This window comes from Narcine bancroftii, chromosome 3 (assembly GCF_036971445.1).
Source record: "Narcine bancroftii isolate sNarBan1 chromosome 3, sNarBan1.hap1, whole genome shotgun sequence".
Lineage (NCBI taxonomy): Eukaryota > Metazoa > Chordata > Chondrichthyes > Torpediniformes > Narcinidae > Narcine > Narcine bancroftii.
Window position 1 is genome coordinate 29,817,597 of NC_091471.1, and position 16,103 is coordinate 29,833,699.

General features: G+C 43.6%; 1 protein-coding gene and 1 long non-coding RNA gene across 21 annotated transcripts in view; both read right to left on the reverse strand.

Moving 5' to 3' along the window:
- The window catches only part of ctbp1 (C-terminal binding protein 1), a 424,680-nt gene that overhangs the window by 111,454 nt on the left and 297,123 nt on the right, over positions 1–16,103 (reverse strand). The window lies entirely within an intron of this gene.
- LOC138757048 (uncharacterized) lies at positions 1,946–16,101 on the reverse strand. Its single transcript, XR_011353305.1, has 2 exons — positions 15,997–16,101; positions 1,946–2,702 (listed from the first exon to the last, which is right to left on the reverse strand). It is a non-coding gene; the product is annotated as an uncharacterized lncRNA (long non-coding RNA).

A 16,103-nucleotide genomic window follows, 5' to 3' on the forward strand; every position in this document is an offset into this window, starting at 1 on the left:
ATTTTCTTTAAGTTCCTCTTTGGAGAGTGCAAGTTTTTCAGGGGGAAGGTAGTGCTTCCTGGCATGGAGTGGGATGCCCTTGGTGAAGACGTGGTGCCTTACCCCAAGCTTTGGTTCTGCGGAGAATTGTGGCACCACGACTGTGGGGAACTCCGCCAGGGTGCGTGTGTAGGTGTTGTCGAACAGTGTTACGGAGTCCAGGTGCAGAGCCGGTAGTTTGGCTTCCCCCCGGGCACTGTCTAAAAAGTTCTGGTGTGCACCAAACACCACCCTTTTAAGTTCACCAGCAGGAAGTGGGCGCACAGGAAATCGACCCCCAGGAGCAGTTGCACCACTGCCACGACAGTAAAAGGTCACTTAAATTGGTGGTCAGCAAATTGTAGAGGTACAGATTGGGTGCCATAAGTTCGTATAGAGGTGCTGTTTGCTGTCCTAAATGCTGGCCCTGGCTTGGCTTCCGGGTATCGTAGGCCATGGGTTGGGGAAGTGGGAGGGCACATTTCTGCACCAGTGTCCATGAGGAACTGCCTTTCCGACAGTGTCCCACACGTAGAGGAGGCTGTCACATTGGCCAACTCACAGCCATTAACAATGGTTGGCCATGGCATTTCCCAAAATGCATTGGGTGGGTGGCATCAATGGGCCCCCGCACCCCATCGTTGATGATAATAGTAATACGGCTGGGTGGGGCATCCACTTACCTCTCTATGTGCTGTGATCTTGTTGCCGACTGGGTTTGTGGCTTGGCGATCTGTTCCACCAAGGTGCCATTTTCTTTCTTCCCTCTCCAGAGCTCGCCTGCCCGGGCTGAGATTTGCCTCAGGTTGCTGAAGTCCTCATTGGCAAACAAAAGTCAGATATCCTTTGGCAGCTGCTCCAGGAAAAATCTGCTCAAAGAGCAGGCAAGGCCTATACCCCTTGCCAAGTGTGAGCATCTTGCTCATGAGGGCAGATGGGGCCCTGTCCCCCAAAACGTTCATGCTCAACAGATAGGCAATGCACTCGCACCATGATAGCCCAAAAGTGTGGGTTAATAGATCTTTGAGGCCACCATATTTGCCTTGGTCCAGAGGCTACTATAGGAAATCAATGAATCTCGCTGCCATGACCTGGTCAAGCGAGCTCACTACGTAGCAATAGCAAGTGTCGTTGTCGGCGATCTGTCTTGGGTGGAACTGAGCCTCAGCCTGTTTGAATCACATGTGTCACTGTGACGCCCAGGATGTTGGCAGCTTTAGTGAGACCTCTTGGAGAGCTGCTTGGTCCGTCATCTTCAAGTCCAACTGCTGGTTGGACCTATCGAGGTCATTAATGTAGCATACGCGCTACGCGAAGTGTGGAATAAGAACGACACGCCCACAGTCGAGTCCGAAGACTGATTTATTGCAGTGCCAGCTCTGTTTATGGAGTGACGTTATCGCAGCGCCGGCCTCAGACTAGTTGACATTCCTGCCATTTCCCACCGTTCAGGAGGTCACACGGGACGATGGGTGTTGGTCCCTGCAGGCCCCTCGTGATCGCCAGCCATTTTGTGAGCCGGGTCGCTACAGTATAATAACAGTAAATGCAAGTCACAACGTATATCACTACGTTCATGACACTTCAATTGAATGGAAGTTGCAGATGACACTTCAACTTCAGGGGAAGTTTCTCCAATTGTGTCATTGCAAGGAATTTTGCTATCTTTTGTACATTTTTGGGGGTATGGTTTTGGCAAAGAGGTAATGTTGAGCATGTGCTCTATTCACACATTCAGAATGTCTATTTGGTTGCAGCACAGCTGTTACATTATCTCAGTTTCCACCACTCATTTTAGATAGATTGATACATAGGGAGAAACCTGGTTAAAGGATGTTCCACAAGTTCACCAAGAAAAGATATTCGACAAGCAAACATCATAGAGGTAGAATGGAACAGCACGAGATTTGGAGGCGGAATGCAAATATATGAAGAGATGTGCTATTTTTTTATTCATTTGCTGAAAGACTAAATGCAGACAGTGATGACAACTATGCAATTATAGCTATTTACAAAACATTTTCTTGCCAAAATTCTAAACTATCCCAGTGTACCATCTGGTTAATTTTGTGGTGTCTTTTGTGCTTTTTTTTAAAAAGATTGGCAAACATCTATGTTAACTCTTTTAAAACATAGCATCCTTTTTTGACCAAATGCATAAATTATGTAATAAATTGTTTTCTCAAGCAAAACAAAATCTTTTTCTCTTAATGAAATCGATACAAAGTGAATTAAACATGCTGGGGCAGTTATTTGTTCTTAGTTTCTTACGCTAAATCCAGAATACAGCAACAGCTGTGTGGTTAACTCTGCTTCCAACATTCAATTCCATTGAACTGGAGCAGAGCACAAATCACGGCCGCTACTGGATAGTGAATGTCATGCAAGCAGTGAAATAAGTTTCTCCATAGTTTTCAAATGAGAACTTTAATTGTACTGCCAGACCCAAAATGTTCTACATAACTCTTATAAAATCCAAAGTAATACATTTTAGTTGAGCAACTTCCAGATATACCAGGTTACAGAATTACTAAAACCTTCCAAATGTCTATTTGTCTGTGGATTGCTGTGAGATCAATCCAGGCTGGAGAAAAGTGGAAGTGAGCATCTGTGCTTCCTTCATGACCCTGCATTGAATACAATAATCTTGATGGGGGAGAGGAAACTTAGCCTCCATTAATAATCTGAAAATAAAAAAAAGAAATCACAATTGTTACATTATTTGCATGTTTACTGACAACTATCAGTGCCATTTAAAAATGTTGCTGCTTTAGACAACTGTAGCTAAGATAATCCAAGAGTAAATCCATTTTAGTACCCAAACGTGCTGTAGAAACGGCTGGCATTGTATATGCTGAAGAAAACACATAACAAAGCATCACAAAGTGGATTAGTTGGTTTACAATACAGTAAAACAGTCTGGGGAAAATAGAATCGGATTTAAGTTCAGAAAATGTTCAAAACCGCAGATGTGAGTAATATATAGAGGTAATTTGTGCTTTGACCTGTTGAAAAGATTCAGCGTAACTGGCAATTTGTACTCATGCACCTGATGCTTCCATTGAGTTTGTCAAGTCATATGGTTATTCTTTGCCTCGTTACATAATAACCTTTAACATTTCTCTCTGGAGAGGAAGGGAATGAAATTCTCGTGCTATCTGAGAATGAAAATGTGAAGGCAAAATGAATGCATACATTTAACATGCCAAGTGGTAAAGTGGTTTGAGTGAGAGTGGTTAAAACTGTCACTCGAGTTGTACGTAACCTTTGCCCCACTCTCTCTCCAACCCTATCAGTGTTATTCTTTAAAACATCTATTGGGAATTTTTGTTGCCTCTGCTCATTTTACAAAATTACTTATAAAATTTACCAATTCACAAAAATATTTCATAATTTTTAAAGTCCAGCAACTTTTGTTCTTCTGGTCCTCTGCGGAAGAGGTTCACAATCCTTGGCTACTTTTTATTTGACTGGATTTACATTCTGAATCTGCAGCCCTTTTTATGCTGAAACCCCGCATTATAGTCGGCTCAAGTTTTAAAAATAAACGAATTTGCCTTTTCTGGTGACATCCTATAATGTGGATACCACGGTGCCTTTATGTTGGGAGCTGCTTCCAAAACTGAAGGAGATGGGGCGAGTTGTGCAGTAAGCACCATCCACCACCACGACCTCAAACATCCATGCCAAGAAGGGAAAGCAGCCTATTCTCGAAAATGGTGACCGAAGAGCAGGTAAGTGCGCCAGTGGAGATCTGAGCAAGCAGTCATAGGACTCAGGCAGATCTCCTGCACAACAAAATAGCCTCTACTTCTATGCTATTTTAAAATTTGTGCTCCTGGGTCACAGGATGATGTCGTCATCAGCCCTCCCCTTTGGACCTGCATTCCTTCTTCAGAGGAGGTGGAGCAACTCCACCTCTGAGACTATCCCCCCCCCCCCCCCCCCAGGTGGATGGAAGATGGAGCGAGTTCAACTAGTCAATCGTCCTTTGCACCTTTTGTGGAGGTAAATGAAGGGATTTAAAGACAGAGATTATCTCTCTTTACAATTTCTTTCCCCCACTTTAAAAGGGCCTTGTAATAAGGCAAGAAAGATTTACTCCACCTGCACTAGCTAGCAAGGCGTGGCTCCCAACATAGACTGCTGCTGGAGTCCTGATCTCGCGACTGGATCCCACTGACATCCCTCATTACTCCTACACCTCTCCCTTCATCCCCATCTCCCCCCTCTTCTCCACAACCTCCTAACCCTCAGACCTCAGGTCCCCCTCCTCTCTCTGGTTACCCTCCTACCTCCTCTCTCTGGTTACCCCCTACTCTCCTCTCCCCCCGGACCCCCCTACCTCCACTCCCCCCCCCGACTTCCCCCTACCCTCCTCTCTCTGGTTACCCCCTACCATCCTCTTGCCCCCCCCTCTGACATCCCCCACCCTCCCTCTGAACATCCCTACACCTAACCACCCCTACAGCCATCTCCCTCCTCCAACCTTCCCCCCCCCCACCAAGCCCCCAACCCTCCTCCCTCCAACCCCCCCCACCCATTTCCACTCTTGGACCTCCTCAACCCTCCATGTCCGCCCAACATCCTTCACACCAATTCCCACTGACCCTTGCTTGGCCTTACTATCCCCAGTGACCTTCCTCTCTCTAAGATGGACCACTTGGTCCTCAGTAGAAGCCTCACCTTTGTTCCCCCTCCACCTGCCACGCAAACAATGCCAAACTCTTCTTCTGTCAACCATCTCAACTTCACCATTCCTCTCTCGTATTCTCATCTTACCTCCTCTGAACGCTCTGCCCTCCACTCTCTCCGCAACAATCCCAACTTCACCATCAAACTCTCAGATAAGGGTGGTCCTGTTGATGTCTAACATACTGACCTCTACCTTGCTACGCCAGTCAACAGCTCTCAGACACCTCCTTTTATTTAGCCCTCCCACAAGACTCCACCAGTACACATCAAACCACTGCCTCCAACATCATCTCCAACCTCATCATCTCTAGTCACCTCCCTCCCACGTTTGCCAATCTCATCGTCTCCCATCCCCTTACTGCTCATTTCTACATTCTACACAAAATAGACAAATCTAACCATCCAGGTAGGCCCATTGTTTCTGCCTGCTCTTACTCCTCTGAACTAGTTTTATCTTACTTTGACTCTATCTTTTCTCCCCACCTACATCCACAATACCTCACATGCCCTCCATCTCTTCAATTACTTCAGATTCCCCCAAACTGGACCACCTCATCACAAAGGATGTCCAATTCCTTTATATCTCCATTCCCCACAAAGAAGGTTTGAAAGCACTTCGCTTCTTTCTGGACCAAAGACCAACCAGTGACCCTCTACTACCACCTACCACCTGGCAGATCTTACTTTAAACAACTGCTCCTTTAACATCCCACTTTCTCCAAATCAAAGGAGTAGGCTTTTGTGGAGCAATCCATGCTGCAAGCCTACACAGGCAAGACCCCTCTACTTTTCCTCTGGATATCAACAACTACATGGGGGCTGCCTCATGCACCTGTGATAAGCTTGTCAACTTCCACCCAATCTGAAACTCACCTGGTCCATCTCTGACAGTACTTTCCCCTTCCTCAATCTATTTGTCTCCATCATGGGAGACAAGCTTTCCAATAACATACATTACAAACCCACTAACTACCACAACTACCTTGACTACACTCCCTCACACCCTGTCTCCTGCAAGAATTCTATTCCATTCTCTCAATATCTCCATCGTGAAGCAAGGCTGCGTTCTCGCACCAACCCTCTTTTCAATCTTCTTCAGCATGATGCTGAAACAAGCCATGAAAGACCTCAACAATGAAGACGCTGTTGACATCCGGTACCGCACGGATGGCAGTCTCTTCAGTCTGAGGCACCTGCAAGCTCAAACCAAGACACAAGAGCAACTTGCCCGTGAACTACTCTTTGCAGATGATGCCGCTTTAGTTGCCCATTCAGAGCCAGCACTTCAGCGCTTGACGTCCTGTTTTGCGGAAACTGCCAAAATGTTTGGCCTGGAAGTCAGCCTGAAGAAAACTGAGGTCCTCCATCAGCCAGCTCCCCACCATGACTACCAGCCCCCCCACATCTCCATCGGGCACACAAAATTCAAAACGGTCAACCAGTTTACCTATCTCGGCTGCACCATTTCATCGGATGCAAGGATCGACGAGATAGACAACAGACTCGCCAAAGCAAATAGCGCCTTTGGAAGACTACACAAAAGAGTCTGGAAAAACAACCAACTGAAAAACCTCACAAAGATTAGCGTATACAGAGCCGTTGTCATACCCACACTCCTGTTCGGCTCCGAATCATGGGTCCTCTACCGGCATCACCTACGACTCCTAAAACGCTTCCACCAGCGTTGTCTCCGCTCCATCCTCAACATTCATTGGAGTGACTTCATCTCCAACATCGAAGTACTCGAGATGGCAGAGGCCGATAGCATCGAATCCATGCTGCTGAAGATCCAACTGCGCTGGGTAGGTAACGTCTCCAGAATGGAGGACGATTGCCATCCCAAGATTGTGTTATATGGCGAGCTCTCCACTGGCCACTGTGACAGAGGTGCACCAAAGAAGAGGTACAAGGACTGCCTAAAGAAATCTCTTGATGCCTGCCACATTGACCACCCTCAGTGGGCTGATATCGCCTCAAACCGTGCATCTTGGCGCCTCACAGTTCGGTGGGCAGCAACCTCCTTTGAAGAAGACTGCCGAGCCCACCTCACTGACAAAAGACAAACCAACCAATTTTCCCTTGCAACCGCTGCAACCGTGTCTGCCAGTCCTGCATCGGACTTGTCAGCCACAAACGAGCCTGCAGCTGACGTGGACATTACCCCTCAATAAATCTTCGTCCGCGAAGCCAAAGCCAAAGAATTCCCATAAGGTCTTCCAATCCTGATCTTCCGAAATGTCTGCCTTCTTCCATGAACATGGCTTCCCCTCCACCACCATCAACTCAGCCCTCACCTGCATCTCCTCCATTTCTTGCACATCTACCTTGACCCCCTCTGCCCACAGATGCAACAAACATAGGATCCCCCTCATCCTCACCTATCACCCTATCAGGTTCTGCATCCAAAACATTATCCTCTGGAATTTCCGGTACTTACTATATGATCCCACCACCAGACATTTTCCCTTCTCCTCCCCTCACTGCCTTCAGTAGGGACCACTCTGTGATTCCCTCGTGTACTCATCCCTCCTCACCTATCACCACCCCCCCCCCAACTTCCCTGTGGGCCACACCTCTATCTCCACAGTCTGTGGCCCCAAACAGGCCTTTCAAGTGAAGCAACACTTCACTTGTATATCCACAAGGCTGATTTATTGCATCCAGTAGTCTTCTCTACATTGGAGAGGCCGGTCGTAAATTGGGAGATGCAATGCTGAGCACCTCTGCTCCCTTTGCTATCGTAACAGAGACCCTTTCAATTCCTCCCCTCACTGCCTTCAGTAGGGACCACTCTGTGATTCCCTCGTGTACTCATCCCTCCTCACCTATCACCACCCCCCCCCCAACTTCCCTGTGGGCCACACCTCTATCTCCACAGTCTGTGGCCCCAAACAGGCCTTTCAAGTGAAGCAACACTTCACTTGTATATCCACAAGACTGATTTATTGCATCCAGTAGTCTTCTCTACATTGGAGAGGCCGGTCGTAAATTGGGAGATGCAATGCTGAGCACCTCTGCTCCCTTTGCTATTGTAACAGAGACCCTTTCAATTCTGAATCACACTTCCATGCCTGTCCATGGCCTTATATACTATCACACACAGACCACCTGAAGATTGGAGGAACAAGACCTTATTTTCTGTCTGGGAACTCTCCAGCCACATGACATTAACATCAACTTCTCTGCTTTCTGCTAATCTGCTTGCCTTTTCTCCCCTCCCCCTTTCCAGTTTTTCCAGTTCTCCCTCTCTTCCACCTCCACTCACCCAGCCACCCCTCCTCCCCTTGATTTGCAGCTGTCCCCTCCCTTCCTTCGCCACTTATCGCCTCCTGCTTTTGCCCACACCTCCCTCCCCACCCTTTTGTTCAGATTCCTCTGGACATACTTCCATATCTTGGTGAAGGGCTCAAGTCTGACAGGGTTATGTATTTTTACCTTTGCTAAATGAAGGACACTCTTTGACCTGCTGAGTTTCCCCAGCATTGTGTTTTTACTTCAATCACTATACAGTAGACTTTTGTTTTTTATTCCATTCATCTGATGCAGGCAGGGTCCAAATTATTTCCCTCCATCTGGGTCGAACTGAAACAGGACTTAAAAATCACCACTGCCAAAGCTCAAAGAATCACCCATCAGGCCCAAATCGCAACAAAAACTGGAAACCAAGCAGGGAAGTTTGTATGGCTCAAGACAGGCTAAAGCTGGTCTATAGAAGAGGATGTGGACAATTTTAAGAGCAAAATTTGACTGTATCAAGTATGTGTGCCCTATAACTCGTATTCTTCCTGGGTTAAAGATCTTGTTCCCAAAATTTAGCCAAGTGTAAGCTGCAGCACGAATGATTTCTCAGCAATCTCATGTCCATACCACAGCAACTCCCCGAAATCAACTTAGCAGCATTGTTCCCACAGTGGAAAACATGCCATTTATTTTGTCCAGACGATTGGGAACTTGTACAAGGAAGGATTCTTTTGATCCACTAACTTTCAACCCCTCCACAAAAATCGGTGAGCTTCTCGAGGAACAGTTTGGCCTCTGGGTGTGCACGTGCAAGGCGGGGAAGGATGTTCAGGGTGGTACAAGCATGTACAGGATAAATTTTGTATGAAGAAATGGAAGCACCTGTGTGAAGGCAAATGTGTTGGGAGAATGATCTGCTCAATGATCTTTTAAAAGTCCACAAACCTTTGAAAAGTTTAAATACTGTGATCATAATCACCTATTTTAAAGTGAAAGTTTCCTCCATAAAGATGACATTAGCCCAAGAACTTGAATCAGTTTGGCTCATACTGTTGGAGATAACTGCTTTGAAGACTTTGGCGAAGTTCCAAATCTATTTGCCACACCTTTAAGTGCCAATCCGGGTTTTAAAATACTGAATCAGAAACCCCACTCTAATTGTAATCCATCACTTCTCCAAGCAACAAATTTCCATGGTGGAATCCAAATGAATTAAGAGTTTGCTCTTTTCCCACCACAAATAAAATAGCTCCTTTCTTTTGTGTCATGCAAATGGTAACTCCAATTTACACTTTATTGCATTCTGGAGAAAAGGAAACAGTGAAATGCTCCGACACCCAGCCAATAACCGAAATATCATCCATTATCTATCTGCCCAGCTGCACATCCACACCCTCAGTTCAATTTGCCTTTTCTGACTTTCAACATTTTACAAAAAGTCATGCCCCACAGGCATTTGCCAGACTGAATTATTGTTCACATTAAACACCATTCATTTTGAAACCTGCACAGTTTAAAGCTCACCCATTGTGGAAGTGAGTCATTATCAGGGGTTTCAAAACCACTATCAGTGCAACTTCTCAGAATTTTTTTGTTGTTTGAGACATTATTTGCAAAGTGGGAAAAGAAGAGGTGGCATAATTAGTATTTGAGCCCTGAAAACCAATGCTACCACAAGCAATGCACATGCAGTCACAGAACCAAAGGCAGAAAATTTACAGCACAAATGACAACCATTCAGCCCACTTGCAGGCTACTGACCTGTAATCCTACTGATACAGCTCCTTAAATATGTACACAAATATAATTCAGGCATTCAAATCCAGTCTTCTTCACCTTCTGGATGAAAATTATTCTTTTGTTCTCTTCTCTAATCCTAGAAATTACTAGGAATATATACCCTCACATTCACATTTGAAACAAGTCTTCTTCTTTCCTCTACTGAGGCTCCTTAATTTCCTGGGCCTTCACTGTTGAACAAAAGCAACCCCAGCCTGCACAATTCTTCCTCACTGTGAAAACCGTCCTATTCCACAAAACATCCTTAAATCTTCATCTGATGTATATGCCCTGTAATTTTCCAGGACATCCGCAACTGATACCTTCTCAATCAGTCTTGCTGACGAAACTTGCTCCCTTCAGGGTTCTCCAGATGATCCTCTTTCTTTCAGGTCACCTTTCAGACCGCCAATCTCTTCCTTTGACCAGGCAGCCTTCCAAAGTTTGCCTGCTTGTCCTTCCGGAACAGATTTCTGTCTCCTCTCTCTCTCTGTTTCCCACCCTCCTTCTCTAAGAGCAAAACTGTTCTCCTCTGCCTGCAAAGATCATATGCTCTCCTAGGCAAGCTGCTGTCGATACTTTGTTGCCTCCTGCAAAAAGCATTCTGCAAAAGTCCTGCAAATATTCTGTGTTTTAAAATGTGTGTGTGCAAGCTGCTCCAACAATTCCTCCCAAACCACCTCTAAATACTCTGTCACACATGAAAATATGGATGGCAAGGATAGAGAATTCTGGGGCTCTGATAGATTGTCCACCACAGAACAGATATGCCAGATGACTGAAAGCAAATTAACTTGAGGTGGGCAGCAAAATCATGTAATCACAGAGCATTGAACTAATATACTAATATTAACAATTCTGAAACAAGATTAGTCTACACTTGGAAAGCCAGAAATGTATCAAAGATAATCTTTTGTTCAGGTGAGTTCGTATCTGGCCAATTTTACTGAAAATTTTAGAGATAACAGAGTTTTTAAACAAGAAAATCAGCAGATGCTGGGGTCTTGTGCAATACATAAAAGTGGTAGAAAATCTCAACATGCTACATAGCATCCATTGGAAATTAAAGGCAAGCATCAAGCCATTGTACATTGAGTGCAGTACGAAAATCACTTTCTATTTTTCCCCAACAATAAACAGCTATGCCATCAATAAAAGTTGTCTTATAGAATTCACATTTGATTTTCAAATGTTAATCAATCTAGTTTGCCTGTGGATGTGATCAGTGACAAGGCAGTTGTGAAAAGGCTGAGAATGGATGTACCAGTAAAAATACTCACAGATTATTTCATTCATTCTAAAGCAATTTTGGAAACAGTACATAAACCATAGTTTAATTATGAAATGAAAAAGATACCTGGAGTTTGTAGAGCTATATGATACAGGTAGCTATAGAAAATGGATGTTTCTAAGAAAGAAAATGACTCACGGGCAATTCTCAGGAACAAACTTAATGTAACTCAGACATTACCTATATACTGAACACAAACGTGAAAAAAAATTAACCAAATCCAAAATACCAACTGAAGAAAAAACTCAATGTGTGGACTGAAAAGGTTTAGAGGGACATAGGCCAAATATAAGAAAATAGAACTTGCTTAGTCAACACAGACAATTGGGCCAAAGTTTCCGTGCTACAGATCTTTACACAAAATGGCAGACAAGTAAGCAAACAGCATTTCAAATGCAGGGTAGTTTCAAATGTTACTCAAAGTTATTTTAAAACAGAGGATTTTAAACTGCCCCCTAAATTCACATTCTATCTTGAGAAATCCCTTGCAATAAGTGCTCTGTGATTGTTAGTAAGGGATTGCTTAATGTGGTATATGAGTGGAAAGAAAAAGTTTGAAAACCACTGTTTTAATCATACCTAATTGACTCATTATGTACATGGTTTCATATCTCCAAAGAAAATGGGCCAGACAATTTTTCTCAAGTAAAATATTTCAGTAACAATAGTTCTCAACCTTCCCTTTCCACCCACATATAACCTTAAGCAATCTCTTACCAGTCACGGGGCACTTATAGCATAGGGATTGCTTAAGGTGAAATGTGAGTTTAGGGGGCAGTTTGAAAACCACTGTTTTAAAGGTAAACAGTTGACCAAGATTTTATCCTTTAATCTACACCACAAAAAGATTATTGGTTCATGCTGCCACTTTGGGTTTGAAAGAATTGGGGTGTACAACTGACTGATTTTCAATTTTACAACCAGAATTTCTGTAAAACACCAAGGTGTGTCAAAACCATGAAAGGCAGTGCATAAATGAAGCCAATTAGGAGACTTATGAAACTGTTCTACTCTTCTTTCTTCTTTGGCTTGGCTTCGCGGACGAAGATTTATGGAGGGGTAAATGTCCACGTCAGCTGTAGGCTCGTTGGAGGCTGACAAGTCTGATGCGGGATAGGCAGACACGGTTGCAGCGGAAAATTGGTTGGTTGTGGTTGGGTGTTGGGTTTTTCCTCCTTTGCCTTTTGTCAGTGAGGTGGGCTCTGCGGTCTTCTTCAAAGGAGGTTGCTGCCCGCCAAACTGTGAGGCGCCAAGATGCACGGTTTGAGGCGAGATCAGCCCACTGGCGGTGGTCAATGTGGCAGGCACCAAGAGATTTCTTTAGGCAGTCCTTGTACCTTTTCTTTGGTGCACCTCTGTCACAGTGGCCAGTGGAGAGCTCGCCATAGAACACGATCTTGGGAAGGCGATGGTCCTCCATTCTGGAGACGTGACCCACCCAGCGCAGCTGGATCTTCAGCAGCGTGGACTCGATGCTGTCGACCTCTGCCATCTCCAGTACTTCGACGTTAGGGATGAAAGCGCTCCAATGAATGTTGAGGATGGAGCGGAGACAACGCTGGTGGAAGCGTTCTACTAGTTTTTTTTTTAAATACCAAAGAAAGGAATCCTGAGACTAATGGCAAATTCTCTTTGAGCTGCTCTCACTGAGCCTATAACATTTAGAGTTGAGGCCAGTAAATTTCAGTGATGTTTCACATTGATTTCAAGAGACATTGCAATGTCACGTGTACTTTTTCAGTGAATTGTAAAAGATTCCTTGCAACAAATGCAGTCTACTAAAATGCCCAAAGGCCCACAAATAATGGGTCAAGTTTCTAAAAACAATTTTAATCTTTTATTCATAACTAAATCTTGCACACACGGGGTATGAGTAGTACTAAATATTTCCTTGGTAACCTCCTCTGGAATTTGTATTACATTCTCAGTTCTACTGAAAGCCCATCTAAAATTAAGTCCCTTTGCTCTATATGATTGAACAAAACATCCAACATAGCAGTCCAGTGTTCTATGAGGCATTTATCTTGGATAAAAACCATCAGGCATCCTTCCTATGAACCAAGAAAATGCTGCCCTGAAGTTCAAGAAACTACTTTTAGTACCATATTAGACTGGACAATCCCCCAGCAGTTTTTCCAAATTGACTAACATCAGAAAAAGATCCACAGCAAGAAAGACATGCTAGCTTCTTTTAAAGTGGACTGTTCTTCAGATTATTTTGGTTTAGAGATTGCATGAAGTGACATTAGAAATAATTAGCCTTATAGCAATTCTATGTCACAATGTTGATTATATTTAACATATACAGATCTGTTCAAGTAATTCAGAACCAGTGATCAGGTCTGGGGTTTGAATCCCACACTGCCTGTAAGGAGTTTGTGCATTCTCCCCATGTCTGCGTGGGTTTTCTCCAGGGGCTCCGTTTCCTTGCACTGTTCAAATCATACCAGTGTCTGCGTAGGTTTTCTCCAGGGCCTCCGGTTTCCTCCCACTGTTCAAATCATACTGGAGGTGTAGGTTAATTGGGGGTAAATTGGGCAGCACGGACTCATGGGCCAAAATAGCCTGTTAACGTGCTGTAGGTCTAAATTTTTTTAAAAAACGAGGTTAAAATTCCACTACTCCATTTGGGAATACAAATTCAAGTTAGAAGGCAAGGGGAAAATGAATATGACAAGGCCATCAAAAGTGACAGTGATGGTATCAGACGGTCATCAACATCCCGACAGGAAGAAAACATGTCACCTTAGCAGAATTGCCCGATGAAATTCCATTCCATTACCATGCTCAATAATTAGTGTCAATTGCAAAATCCCAGTTATATATAATCTCAATAAACTCTGCCCTTGTCAAAGAAGCTCATGTCTCAAAAACAAGGAGACATTTTGGAACAATTTGCATAAACTACACACAAGTGAGATATGTTGCACAATTGCCTTCTGTTGTAGGTTAATCACTAAATCTAATCCCACAAGCTATTCATTCCACTTATTTCAGATACACAACAATTCTTCTTTGAAAATGAACTTGTAAACTTTGCCAGTCTTCAAAAGATAAGAATCATGCACAATTTAAATGTGTGCTGTTGGCACGGATACACAGATGATCACAGTTGCAGGGTAGCCAAATGCTTGCTTGGCATCAATATTCTGCTCTTGCATTTTTCCAACTAAAATGTGGTGATTTTTTTGTGTAAACATTAAATATTTCAATTTGCAAATGTCTCTAACTCTAAACAATCACAATATTATTTTATCTATCATTTGCTATTTTAAAAGTTCAAATGCTGACTGTGTTTTTCTAATGCTTAATGTTCAGCTCAACATTAAACCATTACATGTGCAAGGGGATAAAAAAAAGTTGATGAGAAAGGAAAATATAACCCCCGTTCTCTGTGAAACCTTATGACCAGCAAAATTAATTCAGTGCATGAGAAAGGCCCTTTCAAACTGCAGCACCCACGTCACCCTCCTGGGACCAGGGTGCAATTACCGGGTCTAGGGTGCAGGATTGATGCGCATTTCAAATTGAAGGCGGACCTACCTGCTAAATCACCAACTCAACGATTTAAGGGGGATCCCACCCATGCAATGACACTGTGAGTGAATGGTGCGTCACGCACTCACTCTCATGAACTCCCTTGACAACCTCTAACTATAAAGTATTGCCTTAAACATGATTATTGCAATGTACTGCCACCCAACATAACCCTGGAAATTACACACGTTTCATTAAAGTATTAGAAGTCTGTACCTGCCATTTCGTTCCCAGCTGGAAGGTGCAGGGGGCTGCCGGCGGGCAGTCAGTGGGCGGCCAGGGTGGGCTGCAGGCAGGGCACACAGGGGGCGACTGGGGCAGGCTACCGGTGGGGAACTTGAGGCTAATTGGGGCAGGCTACTGGCTGGGCACTCAGGAGGCTGGGGACGCCTTTGCTGTTGCTTCTGCACTCACCCCAAGTTCATGCTGTTCAGATATTGGTGACATGTGCAGTACTGACATCACCGGAGTAAGCGGGTTGGCCATTTTCGTTTTCAAATTAGCCGTGGAGGAGACCTAGGAAAGTTTAACTGGGTTCCCTGACCACCTCAGAGGTTGGTCAGGGACCCGGTTGGACCCTTTTAAATTGCCCAGTTAACCCCATTTGTTTGAAAGGACCTGCTGAAAGGCTGCCAAAATTTTAAAACAGGATTTTGTAATGTTAACAAGAAAACCATTCCTGGATAAAAATGCCATACTTCTGCTACTCACTTTTCTTGTTCGTTTATTATCATCTGATTGTACATGTACAACCCAACGATTTATCTGGAGCTCGGTAATTTTGAAAGCAATGAAATTGGGTTTCCATTTACCTTGAGAAAATTTCACTTTAAAACAGTCATTCTCAGTTTCATATTTTTCCCTCTCAATCTCCGTAACTGCCTCACAACTCTTCAAGATCTTTAAACTCATCCAATTCTGGTCTCTTGACAAATATATGCACGGTCTATTTTATTTTAATCTCCCAAAGATGGTGTTGGTCCGATCAAAGTAATTTTTTATTCAGTCTTCTCACCAAAACCATGAGGCAAAAGGAATGTTTCTGGTAAATATGCCTGCATAACTCAGTCAGTAGATTCTTCCCACTAAGCTACAAATTTCAAAATAAACAGACTTTATCCTCCATCCTACTCATTGATTAAAAATCCAGTGCAAAACCATTAAAAATGTAGCAGGATGACAACACTGTTTATCGACAATGAATTATATACCACAAGGTTAAATTAACTCTCTTCACCCCATTTAGAATTAAACTCAATTTTTGGAAGAGAAAAAAAGATTGATTTTGAAGAATGAAAAAGTTTAAAAATTGTAAAGATAAATCCAATCTATCACTTTGCAATGATGTTAATATGAACATAGTGCAACATACAAAATCATTTACAACATTTGCAAATCATACACCCAAAAATCCTGACAAGTACATTTTCACTTACTCAGATCAAATATCGCTGAGTTTATTAGGAAGCTGGTGAAGGGTTTTTTTCATTTAACTAATCTATTTTTTCTTTTTCTCTGGGCAATAAATACTTATGGGTTTGAT